Here is a 23,013-nt window from a genome sequence, read left to right as displayed (position 1 = left end):
TGCCCAAAGACCATTCCAGCAAAATCTGTCGTCCAAAAACCATATGGCTCTCCTTGCCTTCTGTGCCCTGTTGTGTGCCCAAACAGCGATATACGACCACATATAGGGTGTTTCTGCAAACTGCAAAATCAAGGTAATAAATAGTTGTTTTGTTGTTAACCCTTGTTAAAAAATCATTAAAATTGAAAAACTGCAAAAAAAAGTGACCTTTTGAAATTTCACCTCTATTTTGCCTTAATTCCTGTGGAATACCTAAAGGGTTAACAATTTCTAAAAACAGTTTTTAATAGTTTGAGGGGTGTCATTTCTAAAATGGGGTCATTTATGGGTTGGTTCTATTATGTAAGCCCCACAAAGTGACTTCAGAACTCGACTGGTCCTTAAAAAAGTTGACTTTGGAAATTTTCTTAAAAATCTAAATTCTAAACGTTCTAGCGTCCTAAAAAATTAATTACATTAGATTTAAGCCTTTTTTTTTTTTTTTTAGACATGTAATCATTTGCCTGGCAGTTATATAATTTTTTTCTTTTGAACGCCATTCCCAAATGAAACATTATGTATAAATATATACCAGTAGAGTCCATTATAGAAATATATTAGAGATTTGGCTCATATGGCAACATATGTACACTATAACTCTTTGCTGACAATAACTCCTAGATGGACATCACTCAAACAACAGATCATTTTTTCTTTTATTTTCCAAAGAAGCATTTGATAAATTACCTGTTCTATGTTACAGATGTGCATCAAAGCAGATACTAAGCTTTTGACTATTCTCCCTTGAATTCATAACATATGATCCACATGTGAAAGAAGCAAAGCAGAATCTGTTGAAATGAATCACTGTACATTAGGGACAATGTGCATGATTTATTCAAACTTCATCTTAACATTAAAATTATGTTGCATATGTATATCTAAAAAATATAATTTGCCACATAAACAGCATATTCTAGGTTGGAGATCTTGTTACAGAATTTGGATGAATTTAAAATTTTCAGTCCTAAATACACATTTACAGTAATAGGTAATAACAACTGCTTTTTTAGTAGATAAGTAGATCTATCAGGCTAACAAGATTAAATCAACAATTGGTTAAAAAATTCTGTTGCTATAACTAGTTTGTATTAGTGATAAATAGAATTGAGCAAAGTTTTGAAAAATTTGATTTGGCTGCTTACGAATTACTTCGGCATGAATTGCTTTCCATTGTATGGAGGGAACACAATAACGGAGAACAGCAATCACAGCCCCCCTGCTTGGGCTCAAGCTCTAACAATAATGGTCCTTAAGATCCTATATATACATAGGGTGGAGCCTAAGGACTTCAGACTTCAGTAAAATCAACGTTTAGGGTTTAGTTATTAAAGTAAAGGGGAATTTTGTAAATCTGGTGCAAAGAAAAACTCTCATTTTGCAGCGCCCCTTTGGAAAATAAAAGGTGGGATCTGCAATGGGCAACTAAGCCAATTTTCCTTTGCACCAGTTTTTATAAATCTCCCCCAAAGTTTTTGTTTTATTACTCATATATTTTACGGCATCTGGTATCAGTCTCAGCCAGGCTTCTTAAGTAGATTTGCATGTGATCTTTGTTGAAGGGAAATGATTATTAAAGAGATTATTGCACATTATTAAACAACCGGCAGTTCTCATTCATATCTATTACTGTGCTTGTGCCCCCATGTAGTATGTCTCCTTTCCAAAAGAAAAGTAAAACTGAGTGCCTCATACCACTAACCCAGCTCTTTCTGGGTAACTACCCTTTAGCAGAGCTTAGCAAAGAAAATTTGCTTGGCTGCCTAAAGGGCCTTGGTTGGGTACTATTTCTCTTTAAGGAGGAAGCCAAGTATGCATGATGAGTATCATAAGCCAGTCAACGTTCCTCTGGGTTTCTGGGAAAATATATGAAAATCCGCATACCTTACATCTGCCGACATCAGATAGGCTTAGGAAAAATAATTTGAATGTCTTTCTCAGAAAGCCTCTCTCAACGCCTCAGAGGGGCGTTGATTGATCTACAATACTCTATACACGTATTATGCATAGCTCCGTACAGTATTAGAATGTATTGGCTCTGATGAGTCAAAGTTATTACTTTGCAAAGTCTTGCGAGACTTTGCATAATAACTTCATAAATTGATTTCTACTGTAGAAAAACATTTCCCTCAACTCATTCTAATACTGTACGGAGTGCTCGCGCTGTACAGTATTCAAACATAGTTTTATGCAAATCGACTTCGGATATTTCATCCAAAGTCGATTCGCTCATCCCTAGTGATAACCTCTTTTTATCATAGAGGACTTTAGTATACCTCAAAACAGCAGCCCAGGGAGGAAATTCTGGCATTCTCTAATAAAATAAAAGCAGAAACTATACATGGACTTACAAGTTCACTGGATAAGAGTTGTTTAAACCTGTCACCTGGATTTTGGGTATAGAGCTGAGGACATGGGTGGCTAGATGGCCGCTAGCACATCCGCAATACCCAGTCCCCATAGCTCTGTGTGCTTTTATTGTGTAAGAAAACCGATTTGATACATATGCAAATTACCCTGAGATGAGTCCTGTCCCTGACTCATCTCACATACAGGACTCATCTCAGGTTAATTTGCATATGTATCAAATCGTTTTTTTTTATACAATAAAAGAACACAGAGCTATGGGGACTGGATATTGCGGATGTGCTAGCGGCCATCTAGCAACCCATGTCCTCAGCTCTATACACAAAATCCGGGTGACAGGTTCCCTTTAAACCATCTCAAAGAAAGGCTCATATATCAATATGTAACTTGATCTGGAATTTAAACTTTTTGATTTAAGCATTACTCTAGTTTGGGAGCATATGTTTAGGCCTAATATTCATGCCATAATGAATTAACATTGTGATCTAGGTAGGGGTATGATTTACAGTAGTGTTTCACCCCATTTTATAGAATGCACTATGGAACACATGTATTATCAGTATGTCAGACACATGCTACTTCTTTACTGTGGAACTCATGGTGGAGCAAATGTGATGTCTATCGGTACATTGGGAGCATGCGCTACTTTGTCTTTTCCTTAGGGCCCGGGGACATCACTGTGCATGAGAGATATGTGGAACATGCAAGTTGCTAACAGTCTTCCTTTTGTGAATATAATCAATAATTGCATGTTTAAAATGACTGTATATAATATATGGCAGATGCATTTACATATATTGGCTAGCCACTGTGTTTCTTTAATGTGGGAGGGAGCTATCCCTCGGATAAAGAAAGAAGTCCTTCAGCTTCCAGTGCGGGATGGAGGATTAGCGGTTCCTAATCTGTTTTTCTACTATCTAATAACACAATATGGGAATATAAAGGGTAGTTTAGAAAGTTTGGTGGTTAATCAAGAAATAAATAGATGGGGATGGAAAGAGGAGTGGAATCACTTAAAGGTGCTGAAATCATTTTTTTTGGGAAAAAAAAAATACTGGTAACAGAATATTAAATTTAATGGAATACGTATGGGGGGAAATTAAAAAAATATTAGAGATTAAAGGGTTTTTGCACTATACACCGATTTGGAAAAATTTTAATTTAAAGGAACTAGAAACGATCAGGGTTTATATAGATTGGGGAAAAAAAGGAATGAAATACTTAGATCAGATTGTCAAGGAAGACAATTTGAAGGACTTTAATACAATGGTAATGGAATTTGGGATTCCCCATAGAGATATGTATAAATACTTTCAGCTTAGGAATGCGCTGCGGACAGTGGACCAAGATGATAGGTATAGAAGGGAAAAATCAGATATGCTGGATAAATTTAGGGGAAGGAGGAGGAATAACCGCAAGGAGATATGAGATTTTGATGGAGGGAAGGAAAAAAAGGATCATAATGCCGGCCGTAAGAAAATGGGAGAAAGAACTAGAATCTTTTACGGAAGAGAAATGGAGAGATGCCCTTAGAAACTATGCGAGGGTCTCGGATAGGGGTTCACACAAGATCTCACAATTTTTCATAGTGCATAGATTACATCGATCTCCATGGATGTTGAAACGAATGGGTGTGAGGGAGTCAGATAAGTGTCTAAAATGTTGGGAGGAGAAAGCCGATTTAATACATTGCTTTTGGAGATGCCCCAAACTTTTTAGATATTGGACAGAAATAGTAGAAATCATATTTTTGCGTCTGAAAGTTCAGCTGCCCAATGACCCAGTCATTTGTATTTTAGGGGCAACTGAACACTTGAAGGTAGATAAAAAAAATACGATTGGTTTTGAATAAAGTATTATTTCAAGCCAGACTTCTTATACTTAGGAAATGGATAATGGCAGATCCACCGACAGTGGGACAGTGGTAAAAAGCAATAGATAACTTAATTATAGAAGAACGTGCGATGGAGAGTTATACAAAAAAATCACAAAATTTGGATGAAGTATGGAAAAATTGGCTACTCTAGGGCTAGATGTGTTTTTTTTTTTTTTTTTTTAAGTTATCTATTGCTTTTTTCCACTGTCCCACTGTCGGTGGATCTGCCATTATCCATTTCCTAAGTATAAGAAGTCTGGCTTGAAATAATACTTTATTCAAAACCAATCGTATTTTTTTATCTACCTTTAATGTGGACTTCTGAGGAAGCTGGCTGTGACCAGAGATATGGGTGGAGCTTTTTGATGATGCATACTTCCTCTGCCTGGACCGAGCAATACATGTATTTGGTATAGGGAAGATGTATGGAAAACGTGACAAAGGTGGAACTTTTAGCACAACATTTTTGGGGTCATTTATCAAACTGGTATAAATTAGAACTGGCTTAGTTGCCCATAGCAACCAATCAGAAGCCACCTTTCATTTTTGACAGCTCCTTTAGAAACTGAAAGGTGGAATCTGATTGGTTGCTATGGGCATCAAGCCAGTTCTACTTTACCTCAGTTTGATAAATGATATGTTTACAGGAAAAAGAACATTGCACGCAAACACCAAATTGTCATCCCATCTGTGAAGCATGGTGGAGGGAGCAACATGGTTTGGGGCTGCTTTGCTACCTTAGGGCCTGGAGTGCGGTCATTGAGGGAACAATGAATTCTAAGGTGTATGAAAGCATATTACAGGAGAATGTAAAGGCAACAGTCTACATATGACTTCAAGCTGAAGAGACATTGGGTAATTCAGCAAGACAATAGCCTAAAGAACATGAGTAAATCAACTAAAGAATGATTGAAAATAAATAGATTTGTGTTTTGGAGTAGCCAAGTCAGAGTCCTGACCTTAGGCTACTTTCACACTCATGTTTGGGGATCCATCATGGATCTGCACAGATGGATCTGTTCAGATAATGCAACCGTCTGCATCCGTTCAGAACAGATCCATTTGTATTACCTTTAACATAGCCAAGACGGATCCGTCTTGAACACCATTGAAAGTCAAAGGAGGATGGATCCGTTTTCTATTGTACCAGATTGTGTCGTAGAAAACGGGTCCATTCCCATTGATTTACATTGTGTGTCAGAACGGATCCGTTTGGCTCAGTTTCGTCAGACGGACACCAAAACGCTGCAAGCAGCGTTTGGTGTCTGCTTTCAAAGCGGAATGGAGACGGATCAGAGGCAAACTGAGGCAAACTGATGCAGTCTGAGCAGATCCTTTTCCATTCAGAATGCATTAGGGCAAAACTGATCTGTTTAGGATCGCTTGTGAGAGCCCTGAACGGATCTCACAAACGGAAAGCCGAAACACCAGTGTGAAAGTAGCCTTAACCCCATTGAGATGCTGTGGCATGAGCTGAAGAGGGTTGTGTGTGCACACAGGGAATCCCTTATTAAATTATTATGAATTATTTATGAATTATTTATGATTTGATATAAGGCAGGAAAGGGTTAAGGGATTAATGCTGCAATGTAAAAATAAATATGTAGTAACAGCAAATGACACAAAGCACTTATGTGACAGATGCATCTGAGCAACACTGGTTGGAGATTGTAGTAGGATTTAATGACCCATTGAAGAACAGTCATGAGGAGGAAAGATTATTCAGACTAATAGAGAGGAGACAAAAACAATAAAAACAAGGGTCGGGTCAGTAGGGTGGGATAATGTTCATCTCCTGTCTTTTATAAAATCTATATTTTCCTTCATGAAAACCAGGAAAATCTTCAATTTTATATCAAGGCAGGAGACTCTATTATGCAAGTTCAAAGCTTATGCTCTATAATATAATTCTAACAATAACTATAGATACCAACTAATGGTTACTGAAATAATACAGTGGAAACGTGTGGATCAGGTTGGAAATAAAAGGCATTAAACATAGATTCTAAAGCCCAGTTGGCCGCCTTTAGAATGTCTGATAAGGATCCTCCAGATCGTCTAATTTTTGTGGACATAGCTCCTCTAGTGGAGTGCACCCCAAAAAGAGAAGTGTCCACCCCTGCTAAGGACATAGTTCGAGAAACCGATCTAGCTAGGGTTGCCGATGGCACTGGTAGATGGGGTCTGCAATATGAAATGAGGAGTTGCGATACAGATGGACTCCTTAGAGGTAAAGTTCTATGTTCGTTGGATCGTAGAGACCTGACCACACAAAGCTTCTCTTGTGGAGGGAAAGCAGGGTAGAAAACAGAAGAGATATTAGTTTTGGTGCGACAGACAATAGAAAACTGAACTCCTTGTAGTAGAAATTGCCTACGAGATATGTCTAAAGCTTGGACGTCCGAAACACATTTAAAAGATATTAGACCTAATAACATGGTTAACTTAAAGGACAATCACTTCAGAGGGTGAAGATCATTATCTTTCCAAGTTAAAAAAAGGTCAAGCACCAAGTTAAAGTCCCAAGTAGAGTGATATTTGGGGGTAGGAGGCCTTCGAAATGTAATGCCCTTCAAAAGTTTGCAAACTAAAGGATGTTTGCCTATTGGTAAAGACTGGATAGGTGCATGATAGAAAGAGATTGCCGATCGATAGACATTAAAGGGAACCTGTCACCTGGATTTTGGCTATAGAGTTTAGGACATTGGTTGCTAGATGGCCGCTAGCACATCCGCAATACCCAGTCCCCATAGCTCTGTGTGCTTTTATTGTGTAAAAAAACAAAACGATTTGATACATATGCAAATTAACCTGAGATGAGTCAGAGCTTGAAAATATGACTCTTCTCTGGTCACACAAGTCAAATATGACTCTTTTATGTTAATTTGCATAAAAGGCGGGAAGTACAAAAATGCATAATACTTATTGAATTTGTCTGCAAATGAAATTAAAAGTGTAATTTATATGTTTAGGGTAACACAATAAACATTTAGAAACGCTCAGTGAGGGTAGCACAGTAGAGGTGACAGGTTCCCTTTAATATTCCGATATGCCTTCCCTGCGTCGAAAGAATCAGAAAGGAAGTTTATAATAAGGTGCACATACAGGGTCCAATGTCTATTGACTGCACCAATCAGACCAAATCTTACAGGCTGATCTGTAAGATGATCAGGTGCCTGGAGCGCAGGCGTCAGAGAGGATGTTGCTAGCTGACTGTGAAATTCCATAATCAAGTCCTGCTGGCCTGAAATGAACCAGGCTACTAGAGACAAAAGATCCAATAGAATCAGAGGATGTTGATGTCCAGTCGGGTCTAAAAGGATCGATGGATGAATCGGAAGGATTTGTGGATAATCTATAGTCATTGCCAGAATCTGGGGGAACCAGGTCTGAGTTGGCTAGAGTGGAGTTATTAACACAAGAGTTGCTTGTTGAGACATGGTTAGAAGGAGAATTATCCAGATAAGAGTGAATGGAGGGAAAGCGTAAAGGACCTCCGTAGGCCACAATTGTGACAGGGCATCAGTACCTAGAGATTCTGGATCGGAGTACCAGCTGAAGAAACAAGGTAGCTGACGGTTTGGGGGGGGGGGGGGGCGGGGGCGAAAAGGTCCATATATAGTGGACCTCAGAGGGAATTGATCTGATGGAAGATGGTGGGATCTAATCTCCAGTCGCTGGTGTCCGGGAATTCCAGTTCGCAATAGTATTGGACAAACCCGGTACACCGCCTTCAAAATGATATGTTTGTCTAGACAGAATTGCCAAAAATCTTTGGCAATATTGGCTAGAATCTGATCTGGTTCCTGCTAGACGGTTGGTATACTGTACCGCTGCTATATTGTCCATCCGAAGAAGGACACAACAATGGGATTTGTCCTTTGTGAAGCTTTTGAGGGCAAAAAATCCTGCCAAGAGCTCTAGGCACTTGATGTGAAGGGAAGTTTCTTCTACGGACCATTTTCCTCCTGTGGAACGGGAGCTGCACCGAGCACCCCAACCAAGTCGACTGGCGTCCGACTTGATAATTAGGTCTGAGGTAGAATTGAATATGGTCTTGCTGTTTCAGTCTTGGATGTGTTTCAGCCACCACAGGAGCTCGTCCCTGGTATCCTGAGCTAGAGTTACCTCGTCTGAGTAACCCAACCCTTCCCTCAAATGTCGAGCTTTCAAATGTTTGAGAGCTCTGTAGTGTAGAGGAGCAGGAAAAATCGCTTGAATTGAGGCAGAGAGTAGGCCTACAATCCGAGCAATGGTTCGGAGAGACACTAAATTTCTTTCCTTATGGTCTTCAATTTCCTGGATGGAAGGCTCAGAGTAGCAGACTGAGTATCCACTAGAAACCCTAAAAACTCCATCTGTCTCGATGGGGTTAGAATCGATTACTCATGGTTGATCAAAAACCCCAGGTTGGTTAAAAGAGTTAATGTCCAGAGGATGTGAAGGAGAATTAATGAGTGAGACTGAGCCATGATGAGGATGTTGTCTAGGCAAATGATGAGATGTAAACCCCGAGTCCGGAGATTTGCTATTGCTGGTTTCAAGAGTTTCGTGAAACACCATGGTGCGGAGGACAGTCCGAACGGTAAGCTGGTAAATTGGTATTTAGGACCTTCCCATAGAAATTGAAGGTAGGGTTGAGACATGGAATGCACTGTGAGATAGGCGATTTTTTGGTCTATTTTTGCGAGCCAATCTTTTTTTAAAAGTAGATCCCTATGGATACCTTTCATTTTGAAATGTCGGTAGAAGACATAATTGTTGAGGGTCTTCAAGTTGATGACAGGTCTGTGGCCGCCATCCCTCTTTTTCACCAAGAAGAGGTTGCTGAGGAAACCCAGTGATTTTACAGGTATTTCAACAAATGCCCCCTTTGAACAAAGTTCCTTGATTTCTAGTTGTATCCGACCTTGATCTGTCTGTGAGAATATTATAGGATGAGGGAGCTGTGTTTGCATTGGTTGACAGATAAAATCAATTTAATAACCCCTCACAGTGTTTAGGATCCATGCGTCTGCTGAGATCATAGCCCAGACGTGGATAAAATGTCTTATTCGACCTCCCAAGGGAATGTGGGAAGAATACGGAAGAAGATCTCTTACCTGCAGAGGATCTTGATCTTGAGAATCCTCTATTGCCTCTGGAACGCCATGGTCTTCCTCTTGTGAGGAAGAAAGGAGTGATGGCATAGGAGGTGGTTGGGAAGGTAGGATGTTCTGGCCGAGGAGGGGGGAGAGGGGGGGGCCTCTGTAATATTGTCCCTCCTGGGACACCCGGCTAGGTAATCGGCCCCTCCGTTTCCCAGCCCTTGTAAAAACACAGCCTTGGAAGACACGTTTTAGTGAATTCTGGGCCTTTTCTAGGGATGAAAAGATCCATAAGTATTTACTTATGTCCTTCACAAAGGAATCTCCGAAGAGTAAACCTTCTGAGGATGGGGTATTGTCTGAAGCGGCCAGGTGTACTAGCTGCGGGTCTAGCCGCATGAGGATAGACCTCTTCCTTTCCATGCAAATGGATGCATTGGTGTTGCCCACTAAACATACTGTCCTCTGGGCCCAACCCTTTAGGACCGATAGGTCCTCCGGAGGTAGAGGCTTGTTCAGTCAGGTCTAAAATTTTTGTTAGTGAACCGAGTATGTCCAACAGTCTGTCCTGGATCGTTCTAAAAGAACGATCGACTCCTTTTTTAGGATTTTTGCCAGATTTGGACAAAAATGTTATAAGAGTTGGATCTATTTCAGGTGTATCTGCAATTTTGTGTGGGAGCGTGGGCCTAGGGCATTCAGAACGCAGCTTACTTCTAGCTGTCTTGTCTAATGGTTTCTTAAGCCATAATGAAACAAATTTGGATACTTGAGGTTGAGGTACCCACTCACCTGACCGAGGATGTTTGATCATCCCAGGGTCAAAGAAAGGGGTACCCGACCCATCCAAGATAAGGGATGAAGAACTTTCCTCTTCTCCCAAAATTTCGGCTCCCTCATCAGAAACGTCCTCAGACAGGGCATAGAGTTATATGGGTCTGGCTTAACTCTCAAAGCCTTAGAAGCCCGCTTCATGTCGACAACCTCAGGGGCGGAGGGTTCAATATTGACTGCTTTAGCAGCGGTAATTATACTTTTTGAAAAAGCTTTAGTAGTATCCTGATCCCTTTTTGTATGTAATTTTAGCAATTTCGTAGGGGTGGGATTGGTAAGAAAGCGCATTTTCTGAGTGGCTTTACCCCTATTCATACCTTACGCTAAACGGGAAGTGGATTCCTCCATAGACCAAAATTGGTCAGAAGGGGTAGCAGGGTCTTTAGGAGACTGCATGGTTTGGGCATTGGTGATAGCCATGTCTACAGATTGTGCAATCGCCTCTTGTAATGAAGATTTGGCGGTATTGACCGCACATTGAACAGAGTTTGTCAGTGAATTATTAATCGTGGACTGTAGGATTTCATCTTCCACTATGACTGAACCTGGAGTCCCAGGTATTTTATTGGTATCCTCAGCGGACATGGTAATGGTAAGTATATGGATAATTAATTAGGAATATAATAAAAATTTTATCATTAAAGAAAAAAGTATATATATATATATATATATATATATATATATATATATATATACACAATATATATATATATATATATATATATATATATATATAAAAATGAAAAATCAGACACACACAGATATTAAGGCATTGAAAATGATATTTCACTCAGAGTAGTTGAGGAGCGTTGAAGCTGACAGGACTGCAGAGCGCATCTGACAGTGTGAGAAAAAGGGGCATGCAGGCTGAGGACCAACCAGAGGTCGCTCACTGGAAAGAACGGAGCGGTGAGGTAAAGTGAAAGTAAACTGTGATGTCGCTATGGAAGTAAGGTTAGTAAAGGAAACTGTATGGAAAAAAGGGTGGTGTATGGAGGGGAGTATCAGCGGGAATATCGATAAATAAACGCTGCACAGTATATAGAGAAAGAGAGAAAGATTTGCGAACAGATAGTGGGTCAATAGATATTCAGAAAAAACATGGAATATATATATATATATATATATACTATAGGGAACTTATTAATAAGGTGAGCTATATATATATGTACATATATTCATATATATATATATATCAGTACATACAGGGTGGGCCATTTATATGGATGCACCTTAATAAAATGGGAATGGTTGGTGATATTAACTTCCTGTTTGTGGCACATTAGTATATGTGAGGGGGGAAACTTTTCAAGATGGGTGGTGACCATGGCGGCCATTTTGAAGTTGGCCATTTTGAATCCAACTTTTGTTTTTTCAATAGGAAGAGGGTCATGTGACACATCAAACTTATTGGGAATTTCACAAGAAAAACAATGGTGTGCTTGGTTTTAACGTAACTTTATTCTTTCATGAGTTATTTACAAGTTTCTGACCACTTATTAAAGGGAACCTGTCACCGGGATTTTGTGTATAGAGCTGAGGACATGGGTTGCTAGATGGCCGCTAGCACATCCGCAATACCCAAACCCATAGCTCTGTGTGATTTTAATGTGTCAAAAAACCGATTTGATACATATGCAAATTAACCTGAGATGAGTCCTGTCCCTGACTAATCTTACATACAGAACTCATCTCAGGTTAATTTGCATATGTATCAAATCGTTTTTTTGACACAATAAAACACACACAGAGCTATGGGGACTGGGTATTGCGGATGTGCTAGCGGCCATCTAACAACCCATGTCCTCAGCTCTATACACAAAATCCCGGTGACAGGTTCCCTTTAAATGTGTTCAATGTGCTACCCATTGTGTTGGATTGTCAATGCAACCCTCTTCTCCCACTCTTCACACACTGATAGCAACACCGCAGGAGAAATGCTAGCACAGGCTTCCAGCATCCGTAGTTTCTGGTGCATATGCTGTGAAGATACGAGGTGTGCAGCACCTGAAACTACGGATTACGACTAAGGATTTTATCCGAAACGCGTCAACTGTCTGTATACCAGGTGGATGTATCTGCTGTAAACTATATGTTTGAATAAAGAAGACGTTTTTAGAAGACCTCTATGAGAATCCGGAGCCGTTCTTTTCCATATAAATGGATATTTCAGACTGCAGTGAAGTTGATATTGAGATATATATATATATATATATATATATATATCTATATGAGGAGAAAAATTTTATGTATGTTTCTGGGAGTCAAGCATCAAGAAAGAAGGACGTTCACATGTTTGATTAGACCTTATATGACCTATGCTGCCTGTTGATTGGCTGTTTGTGAACACTGATTTACATATATTATGTAAATTTTTCTGTTTTACATTATTAACCATTTGCTGCTGGGAGTAGAAAAGAAAGATCTTAAAGGAGTCTCCTGCCTTGATATAAAATTACAGACCGTCTTTCTATGTACATTATCACATTTACCATTCATTGTTGTTCTCATCATATAGCAACATAAATGCGCTCTAGTCCTCCCACCATAACAATACCTTATTTTGCTGCTTGGGCGTTTACGTGACTATTTCTGTTATGTGTGCATTTGTCTAAAGAGTGTGGTCTCTTACTGACATTTACCACTTGAAGTGTTAAATATTCACATAACTGTTATGTTTTGTGGTTGTCAAATCTACACATCAGAAAGTGAAATGTTATCATTACCACGAACAGCTCTAAAATATGCAGTTCAAACTATATAGTAATTATGGGAACCACGAAACGCATCATGAAGGTAAGATGGAGGCCCTTAACTTGTAATTACAGTAGATAGAAAGCTAAAGAAACCAAGCAAAAAAATCTTAACTATAGGTCAAGAATAAAACAGATGTCTTCTAAGGAGCTGCAAAAGGAGAACATAACATTCAGCAGAACTCAGAGGCTGGCAATGTTGTAATATCTACTAACAACATTGGTAAAAATGACTACTGAAAATGCTTGTTTTCCAGGTCTGTAACTTGTCACTACATTAAATAATTATCTTCCATTATTACTTACAAAAAATATTTCTTTTGGGCAAACTTAATATCCCACAATTCTATATTTTAACTGAAACTTTCTGACTACTAATCCTGTTATCCGTCCAAGCATCTTTGAGCAGACTCTAATCAATTTGCCATCCTTACTGTAAAAGTAACAGGTCTTGCTGCTTCTGTCTTCTAGAAAACCTTTGACTAAGTACCCAGAAAGCATAATTTTCCATAGTGAACAGTACTAACTAAACATAAAAACCAGTTCACAGTTCAGTGATGCTAGACTACTGTTACACACAGTATTTGCTGATATGGCACAGTATCATGGATCTACTCCAGATACAGTGTCATAGTCTAGAAAATCTTGGCAGTGTCTATTATAATAGCCGACATGAGTGTTCTTTATTGTCCTCCTGGAAGACCCCAAACCTCCATTGTCTTAGAGGAATGACCTTACCCAGTTTTCCCCAAACATTTTCCAATAATTTGTACACAAAATTCTATGATTGTTTTAAGGAATCCTTCCAGTCTTTCTGTTACATTAATACTACATTGCATATAGTATTCAGTCTCTACTTGGATGCCGTTGGTTATGACCATTTCAAGACTATAAAACAGATTGAAAAATGCAGCTGTTTTAGCTTTTAAATAAGCATGGTCCTTTAAGTCACACCATTAATTAGTTCTGGCATGACCATTGTTGTAATTTGAGACCATTACTCAATAAAAAAAACGAATTGGTTTAAAAACATCCAAACCGTCATCCCAAAATAAAAATGAAAAAATGAATTAATCAAATAACTAACAGATAAAGCAAGCCCTTACAAATACAAGTCATACATGGCAATTGAAAACTGTTCTTCTTCAGGTTCTTGTACTGTATATACAATGTATTAATAGAATAAAAATTAAAATGGAGCTGCCCTCATCTTCTGTCCAAAGGAGTAGCTCATATTTTCTCAGGAAACTAAAGCACCTTACTGAGGACATTCAACTATTGGATGCAGAGTCTCGGTAACATTGCATGGTGAATGTGGTTTCAAGTTCCAATGGTCCCGGAAAGACCAGTGTCTGTTGGAAGATTTTGTATTATAAGGCCATTGTACTGTAACTGTAGAGAATAAACTTTTTGAAGAAAGCCAAGGTATACTTTATTTTGGGAGTTACGTGTCTACAGTTCATTCAAGGAATTCTAATTAATGAAAGCATGTAGGTTGTTATGTGTAACATTCAGGAAGTTAGTTATTTTACCTTCAACAAGACTAAGATAGTGCCCTCCAACATAAATTTTCCCTTGAAGTGTTTATCGAAATATCAGATATTTAAAAAAGATCTGGTCTGTGTCTATAAGCTACTAGCAATGATGTGCCATGCCAGCACATGACTGTAGGAGGCAGTCAGTTAAGCTTTGAAGCCAGTAGCACAACAGCAGAGGCCACTGATTGGCTGCAGCTGTCGCATACAGTCCAAGCACATTGCCGGCAGCCTATAAACAAAGAATGGCAGGGGATTATGGGAGTATCTACAGTGGATCCATTTGGGATTAGAGAGGCAAGTAGCTATTTTTTTCATTTATTTTGTAACATGTAGTTTTTTTTTCCAAAGACGTCCTATAAGTATCTCATATTTTATTAGAAACTTCAAGGGAATATCCTATTTAGAGGATATCATATTGATTTACTCTAGAGGGAAGTAGCATTTTTATAATTTTTTATAATTAGTTTTTTTCAACAACTGGACAGCCCCTTTGAGACGCTAGTTAAACTGGGGCTAATGACATCTGGATCTATAGGTGGAGGCTCAGAGGAACCAGTTTAATAAAAATGTTGGACTGCAATGTATGTGATATAGGAAATGCAAGTGTCTTCTAGAAGATGCAATAAAAGGGATATTTAATAGGCAGAGTATTCAATAAAAGGTGTCATGCATACATCTGCATTACAACTCTGCACAGCCTCTGAGTTGTATGGAACCATAATGCAGCACCTATGAAAGTTATGCAGCCGCATTAAAACTCTGTAGGCTTTGACATTTCATAAAGAGCCATAAAAAGTTTTTTACGTATATGAATTTCAACAGAAATAAATCATGACATGCTCTATTGGATGTTGTTTTCAGAGGTGTTCTCTCCTAAAAGCATTGCTACTAGGGAAGAATGTCTGTTCACTGTAATAATATGGAGCGCCCATGAAGTGGCACACAGAGTAGAAAGGTGTAGGGAGTTTTTGTGCCTCTGTATAGTCTTCTTAAACGTGGCACTGAAATATGCATGATGAGACATAAAGCTTATAGCACATGTTCTTAGCATTCGTGTTAAGAGCATCTGACAGACAAGGTATTGCTCTGAAAATCCTCCCCCACACTCTGGCTCTGTGCATTTAATAGTAGAAGATCTTGGATCCCACTAATCTAGTTTTAAGGGAAACTACCATTACATAAAAATAAAAATAAAGTATATATATATATATATATATATATATATTATTATTATTATTTTTTTTACAATAATAATAAAAATATTATTTTTTTGGGATGGTTTTCTGGATATAATTTTTCGAAGTCACTTCATGTATTTTACTTCTTGTACTGGTGTTAACTTCCTCCTATGTTTGGACTTTTATCACGTTGAACAGCCGCCATTGACTTTCTCAGTCAGATCATAGTTACATAGTTGCTAAGGTTGGAAAAATTCTAAAGTCCATCAAGTCCAACCTATAATTCTGCTATATCGATCCACAGATCGATCCCTGAATCAATGTCTATCTTCATTTTTAAAAGGGGTTGGGCCAAAGGGTGTGTAGAACAAGATTTCTATACATTGTCATAAGCCTCAATGTTATTTTGAATTAAAAAGTCATCTAAACCTTTTTTGAAGCCATCTACTGTATTTTCTGTGACCAGCTACTGATGTAGGCTATTTCAGAGATTTACAGATCTTACTGTAAAGAATGCTTGTCACCTCTTATGACTGAATCTTTTTTTGTCCAGGCGTAGGCAGTGGCCCCTTGTTTTTTGAGGGGGTTTAACACAGAATAGCTTCCCTAGATATTTTTTTTATGGTCCATTTATATATTTGTACAGGTTAATCGTGTCAGTTAATTTAATCTTTGCTCATAGCTAAGATCTTCCAGGCCCTTTATGAGTTTAGTTGCTCTCCTCTGTACTTTTTCTAACTCCAGGGCATCCTTTTTATGGACTGGTGGCCAGAACTGAACTGCATATTCCAGTTGAGGCTGCACCAGCACTTTGTATAGTGGCAATATTACATCCTAGTTCCGTGAGTCCATACCTCTTTTAATACAAGACAAAATTCTGTTAGCCTTAGAGGCAGCTGACTGGCATTGCATGCTGTTATTTAGTCTATGATCTACTAATACACCCAGATCCTTTTCAACAAGTGACTCTCCCAGTTTTACTCCCCCTAGGACATATGTTGCATGCAGATTATTAGCCCCCAAGTGCATAACTTTACATTTATATATTGAACCTCATTTGCCAAGTGGAGGCCCAAACAGAAGTTTATCCAAGTCAGCTTGTAACTTATTAACATCTTCCATAAAATGGAAATTACAAAGTTTGGTGTTATCTGCAAAAATAGAAACAGCACTATTAATCCCATCCTCTATGTCATGAATGAATAAGTTAAATAATAGCGGACCCAGCACAGAACCTTGGGGTGCACCACTTATAAAAGGGGACCATTCAGAGTAAGAATCATTGACGACAACTGTTTGGATACGATCGTGAAGCCAATTTTCAATTCAATTACAAATTATATTTTGTAAACCAATAGACCTCAATTTACCCATTAGTCATCCATGTGGGTCAGTATCAAACGCTTTTGCAAAGTCCAAAAACACAATATCGACAGCCTTCCCTCTGTCAATGTTTCTACTCACCAACTCAGAGAAACAAATCAGGTTAGTTTGACAGCTTCTGCTCTTAATAAAACCATGTCGGCTATCACTTATTATCTTATTTACAGTTACATAATCCTGTATAAAGTCCCGTAGAAGGCCCTCAAACATTTTCCCCACTATGGATGTTAAGCTTACTGGTCTATAATTTCCTAGTGAAGACCTAGCACCCTTTTTGAAAATGGACACTACATTTGCCTTGCACCAGTCTCTTGTTACAATGCCTGTCATTTACTCAGACCAGAGAGAGAAAGGGCTGAGTGTCTCAATTAGAGCATCACACATTACATTGATAAGCAGGGCCAGACTGGGACTGAAATTCAGTCCTGGCATTTTAAAGCAAACAGGCCCACTTGTGTGGTGAATGTGAAATATGTTTGTGTGTCTCCACCCCACCAGCAGTGCTAATGGCATACCTGGATGAAGATTACATTAAAGGGGTTGTCCCACTTTGCTGTTTCAATCTTACCAGCAGTAAATGTCCTGATAACTTCCTGGTTCTCAGGCAGTTGAGTGAAGGCCACGCCTCCTCATGACTCACCCTCAGAGCTCAGTCCGTGCTCGTTCATGTGGATGAGTCATCCACATGGAGCCTGCAGAGTATGTAAAGCCCATCCCCCTGCTGGGGAATCACTCAGTGACCACTGACCAATGCTAGTGAACTAATGGAGTAACTTGTGGCTGTCCTGCATTCTAATACACTTTTACACATAAAACCTGTGTTACAAACCCCTTCTGTGCAGCAAAAACAATAAATCACTACAGCCCAAATGCATGTTAGCTAGTAGCCATATGATCTGTGCTAGATATAGATAGATATATTCACTGACTTATTACCCAGCTTTCCCGATGTCTGATATTATCACTGACTTAGTACCCACCTTTCCCGGTATCAGATATTATCACTGACTTATTACCCAGCTTTCCCGGTATCAGATATTATCACTGACTTATTACCCAGCTTTCCCGGTATCAGATATTATCACTGACTTATTACCCAGCTTTCCCGGTGAACAATATTATCACTGACTTATTACCCAGCTTTCCCGGTATCAGATATTATCACTGACTTATTACCCAGCTTTCCCGGTATCAGATATTATCACTGACTTATTACCCAGCTTTCCCGGTGAACAATATTATCACTGACTTATTACCCAGCTTTCCCGGTATCAGATATTATCACTGACTTATTACCCAGCTTTCCCGGTATCAGATATTATCACTGACTTATTACCCAGCTTTCCCGGTGAACAATATTATCACTGACTTATTACCCAGCTTTCCCGGTGAACAATATTATCACTGACTTATTACCCAGCTTTCCCGGTATCAGATATTATCACTGACTTATTACCCAGCTTTCCCGGTGTACAATATTATCACTGACTTATTACCCAGCTTTCCCGGTGAACAATATTATCACTGACTTATTACCCAGCTTTCCCGGTATCAGATATTATCACTGACTTATTACCCAGCTTTCCCGGTATCAGATATTATCACTGACTTATTACCCAGCTTTCCCGGTGAACAATATTATCACTGACTTATTACCCAGCTTTCCCGGTATCAGATATTATCACTGACTTATTACCCAGCTTTCCCGGTATCAGATATTATCACTGACTTATTACCCAGCTTTCCCGGTGAACAATATTATCACTGACTTATTACCCAGCTTTCCCGGTATCAGATATTATCACTGACTTATTACCCAGCTTTCCCGGTATCAGATATTATCACTGACTTATTACCCAGCTTTCCCGGTGAACAATATTATCACTGACTTATTACCCAGCTTTCCCGGTGAACAATATTATCACTGACTTATTACCCAGCTTTCCCGGTATCAGATATTATCACTGACTTATTACCCAGCTTTCCCGGTGTACAATATTATCACTGACTTATTACCCAGCTTTCCCGGTATCAGATATTATCACTGACTTATTACCCAGCTTTCCCGGTGAACAATATTATCACTGACTTATTACCCAGCTTTCCCGGTATCAGATATTATCACTGACTTATTACCCAGCTTTCCCGGTAAAGCTGGGTAATAAGTCAGTGATAATATCTGATACCGGGAAAGCTGGGTAATAAGTCAGTGATAATATCTGATACCGGGAAAGCTGGGTAATAAGTCTGTAATATTATTGTACACCGGGAAAGCTGGGTAATAAGTCAGTGATAATATTGTACACCGGGAAAGCTGGGTAATAAGTCAGTGATAATATCTGATACCGGGAAAGCTGGGTAATAAGTCAGTGATAATATCTGATACCGGGAAAGCTGGGTAATAAGTCAGTGATAATATCTGATACGGGGAAAGCTGGGTAATAAGTCAGTGATAATATCTGATACGGGGAAAGCTGGGTAATAAGTCAGTGATAATATCTGATACCGGGAAAGCTGGGTAATAAGTCAGTGATAATATCTGATACGGGGGAAGCTGGGTAATAAGTCAGTGATAATATCTGATACCGGGAAAGCTGGGTAATAAGTCTTATAGACTTATTACCCAGCTTTCCCGGTGTCTGATATTATCACTGACCTATTACCCAGCTTATATGGGGGGGGGGGGGGCATCTGTGGAGGGCACTTATGGGGTGGGGGCATCTGTGGAGGACACTTATGGGGTGGGGGGGCATCTGTGGAGGGCACTTATGGGGTGGGGGGGCATCTGTGGAGGGCACTTATGGGGTGGGGGGGCATCTGTGGAGGGCACTTATGGGGTGGGGGCATCTGTGGAGTGCACTTATGGGGTGGGGGGGGCATCTGTGGAGGGCACTTATGGGGTGGGGGGGGCATCTGTGGAGGGCACTTATGGGGTGGGGGCATCTGTGGATGGCACTTATGGGGTGGGGGGGCATCTGTGGAGGGCACTTATGGGGTGGGGGGGGGGGCATCTGTGGATTGCTGCCTGGACTCCTTCTGGGCGCCGGAGCACACGGCGTCCTCGGTTGCTATGACGCCGTGCGCTCCCTCATGCTGCCGGAAAACAGTAATACACTGCTATGATCTATAAGATGTATCACTGTATTCCGGCAGCATGAGGGAGCGCACGGCGTCATAGCAACCGAGGACGCCGTGTGCTCCGGCGCCCAGAAGGAGTCGGCCCGTGACTAATAGGGCCCAGGGGAGCATATCAATCACTAACCTCTGCCACCGTGATCTTCCAGGGCCCTCCTCCCTCCTCTAGAATCTGCAGGACAGCAGCGTAGCAGGCAGACAGTCTCTCTCCCCGGCACTATCTCCAGCATGCAGGACACGCCTCCCCAGCTTGTAAAACAGCCATGCGTGCGCGTTCTCGAGCGGCCGGCTGGGGAGAAGGTAGGACATTGTGCGCAGGCGCGGCACATACAAGCCCCGCAAGTAGCTGGCCGTATCCATGGGATACAGGTAGACAACAGAGGCGCAGATGAAGGCATTTTTCAGGAGAACCGTGCAAGTTAGGAAATTGAAGTTATTTAGAAGATTATTCAAGGACACTTGGGGAAACTGATTAACAGCAATTAATGAAATGGGACAACCCCTTTAAGCACTACCACACATACAGGAGTATAAAGCACTACATACTTATGGCATCCAGTGATGTCACCTCTAATGAGAGATTCAAGTTCCTTATGTTCTCTATTGGGAGCAGGCCTCCATGATGACATCTTTCAGCCACTTCTCATCTCTGCAGAGTTTGCTACACAGCCATCTTAGATACCTGACTTTTTCATCACCCCCCTCTCTTGGTGGCCCAAGACCTGTTGCTGCCCCTTATTACTGTGCCCATTGTGCTCCCTGATGCCCTGAAGTAACAGTACTATACATATAGTCCCCCACATACTAATAGTGCTCCCAAAAGTCCCACAAAATTGCGGTCCCCAATGAATGCAACGGCTGTGTGCATGAGGCCTTAAGTTTAGCATGCTGTTTGATAATCTCTGCAACTATATTACAATTTATTCCTGTATTCATATTATTCACATAGCCGTATTCCACAGCTGTGTTCTGAGTGTATTCACTTACATCAGTCCCTGTCTCCAGAGAGGCTGCTAATCCAAATTCCTGTATCCATACCCTAATGCTAATTTTATAAGAAGCCAATTGGCCTAGTATTATGTTACTAGGGTGTGGGATGAAGCCAGAGTAGCCAATGGAAACCCACACAAATACAGGGAGAAAATACAAATTCCATGCAGATGTTGCCCTGGTCTGCCAGAACGCAAGTGCTGTAAGGCTGTGGTGCTGAACATTGAGCCAGCGTGCCATCTGAATATTTTTAACTTTTTGTACATGCTGGTAAACTACGGAATATGGCAAATTACATAACGTAAGTATAAAAATGAATCAAACAACCCCACACAAATGAAATAATGCTCCCTGTCCATGTCACATACACAGTTAAAAAATGGTCATATGGTTCATTTTTACATCACATAATGGTCAAGCGCGGTCTGGTTTATACACAGAAAGATGGACTGTACTCAAGATAAATATTTCTTTTATTAAATCATTTGTGGCTCTATTGTAACAAAGTGATAACTTCTACTTTATGGCTATGTAATAGAGAGCAATAGACACTCAAGAAAACAGTATAGATCACAGCACAGATTTCACATCTGGCATCTGTTAGCCTTTATTCACATAATAAATACGGGATTCGTGTAACTGAGGCTAAAATGCAATTTGGATTTCCTGTTCTTCAAGCAAAGTTTACTTCTGTCTCAAGTTCTGTACGGCTTCAAGATTTCAGTTGTGCAAGTCACAGTCTGATACTCATATGTAAAGGAACGAGTGAGAGCTTTATCTACATTTTGTAATCTGAAACCTTAATTTGAGTTTTGGGAGCTACGAGAATTTAAATGAATAAAATGAATAAAAAACTGTAGTCCCAGAGCAATAGCACTGGTGTAAGGGGGAGCCGGCGACGCACGTTCTCCATGCAGCGCCGCCGGCATTCCACTGGCAAGGAGAGAGGACGCGGCCTCGTCTCCATGGTGAAGGCGGAGTGGGGAGGTCCTCCATCCCCTAGGCAACGAACAGGGAGAGAACTGAGCGCCGATAACAGTGAATCGGCTCTCGGGTATAGTGAGGGGCAGGACATGAGTCACGTGACGCTGGCCACATCAGCCAGGGGTATTTAAACAGGTAACCTGCTGGCCACAGGTTGCCTGTAATTGGTCTATTTACCCTCACTAGTGTTCTATGTACTTTGGACTTCTGTTTTTGACCTCGACTTGGTATTTCCCCCCTTGTACTGACGTGACTTCTTGGCTTCTGACCCGGTTCGTATCGACCTTGCTTTGTTTCTTCCCTTAGTGCTGTTGTTATATTCTGCCTCTGTGCTTCTTATTCAGTGTTTGTGTGCCTGCCTGTCACTCCTTTTATTGTTCTTTAGGCCCCTGAATACGCAAGCTAGGGACTGCCGCCCAGTTGTACGCTGTCGGTTAGGACGGGCCGTGCAAGTAGGCAGGGACAGAGGTGTGGGTGGAGTTCAGGGCTGCATGCATCCCCACCCCCACCGTGACAACTGGGCCCCAAAATCAAAACAGTAATACGTTAGAACGTGGGAAAACAGAATATGCTATATAGTAGTGGCACTTTTTACAGCGAAAATTCTTAGCCTAAGGGTCCATTCACACGTCCGTTATAACACTCCGTTTCCGTTCCGATTTAAATCGGAACGTTTTTTCGGATCCATTAATTTCAATTGCCTCTGCAAAAATGCGGACACCAATCATAGTGCTGTCCGAATCACGGAATCCGTTCCGTTTTCCAATTTTCGAGTATGCGGATCCTGAAAAAAAATTAAGCTTGTCCTACTTTCTGTCAGTTTTTTCGGGTCCGTTATCCATTCAAGTA

At 40.3% G+C, this 23,013-nt stretch overlaps 1 long non-coding RNA gene across 1 annotated transcript in view; it reads right to left on the bottom strand.

Annotated features, from left to right (window-relative positions):
- The window catches only part of LOC122932875, a 63,941-nt gene that overhangs the window by 1,505 nt on the left and 39,423 nt on the right, over positions 1–23,013 (bottom strand). The window contains exon 2 of the long non-coding RNA XR_006388352.1: positions 727–830. This is a non-coding gene — a long non-coding RNA (uncharacterized LOC122932875). The remainder of the gene's footprint in view (positions 1–726; positions 831–23,013) is intronic.

Source organism: Bufo gargarizans, chromosome 1 (assembly GCF_014858855.1).
Source record: "Bufo gargarizans isolate SCDJY-AF-19 chromosome 1, ASM1485885v1, whole genome shotgun sequence".
In the NCBI taxonomy this organism is placed as follows: domain Eukaryota; kingdom Metazoa; phylum Chordata; class Amphibia; order Anura; family Bufonidae; genus Bufo; species Bufo gargarizans.
Note: the sequence above shows the minus strand (reverse complement) of the source record. Positions and strands in the feature narration are given on the sequence as shown.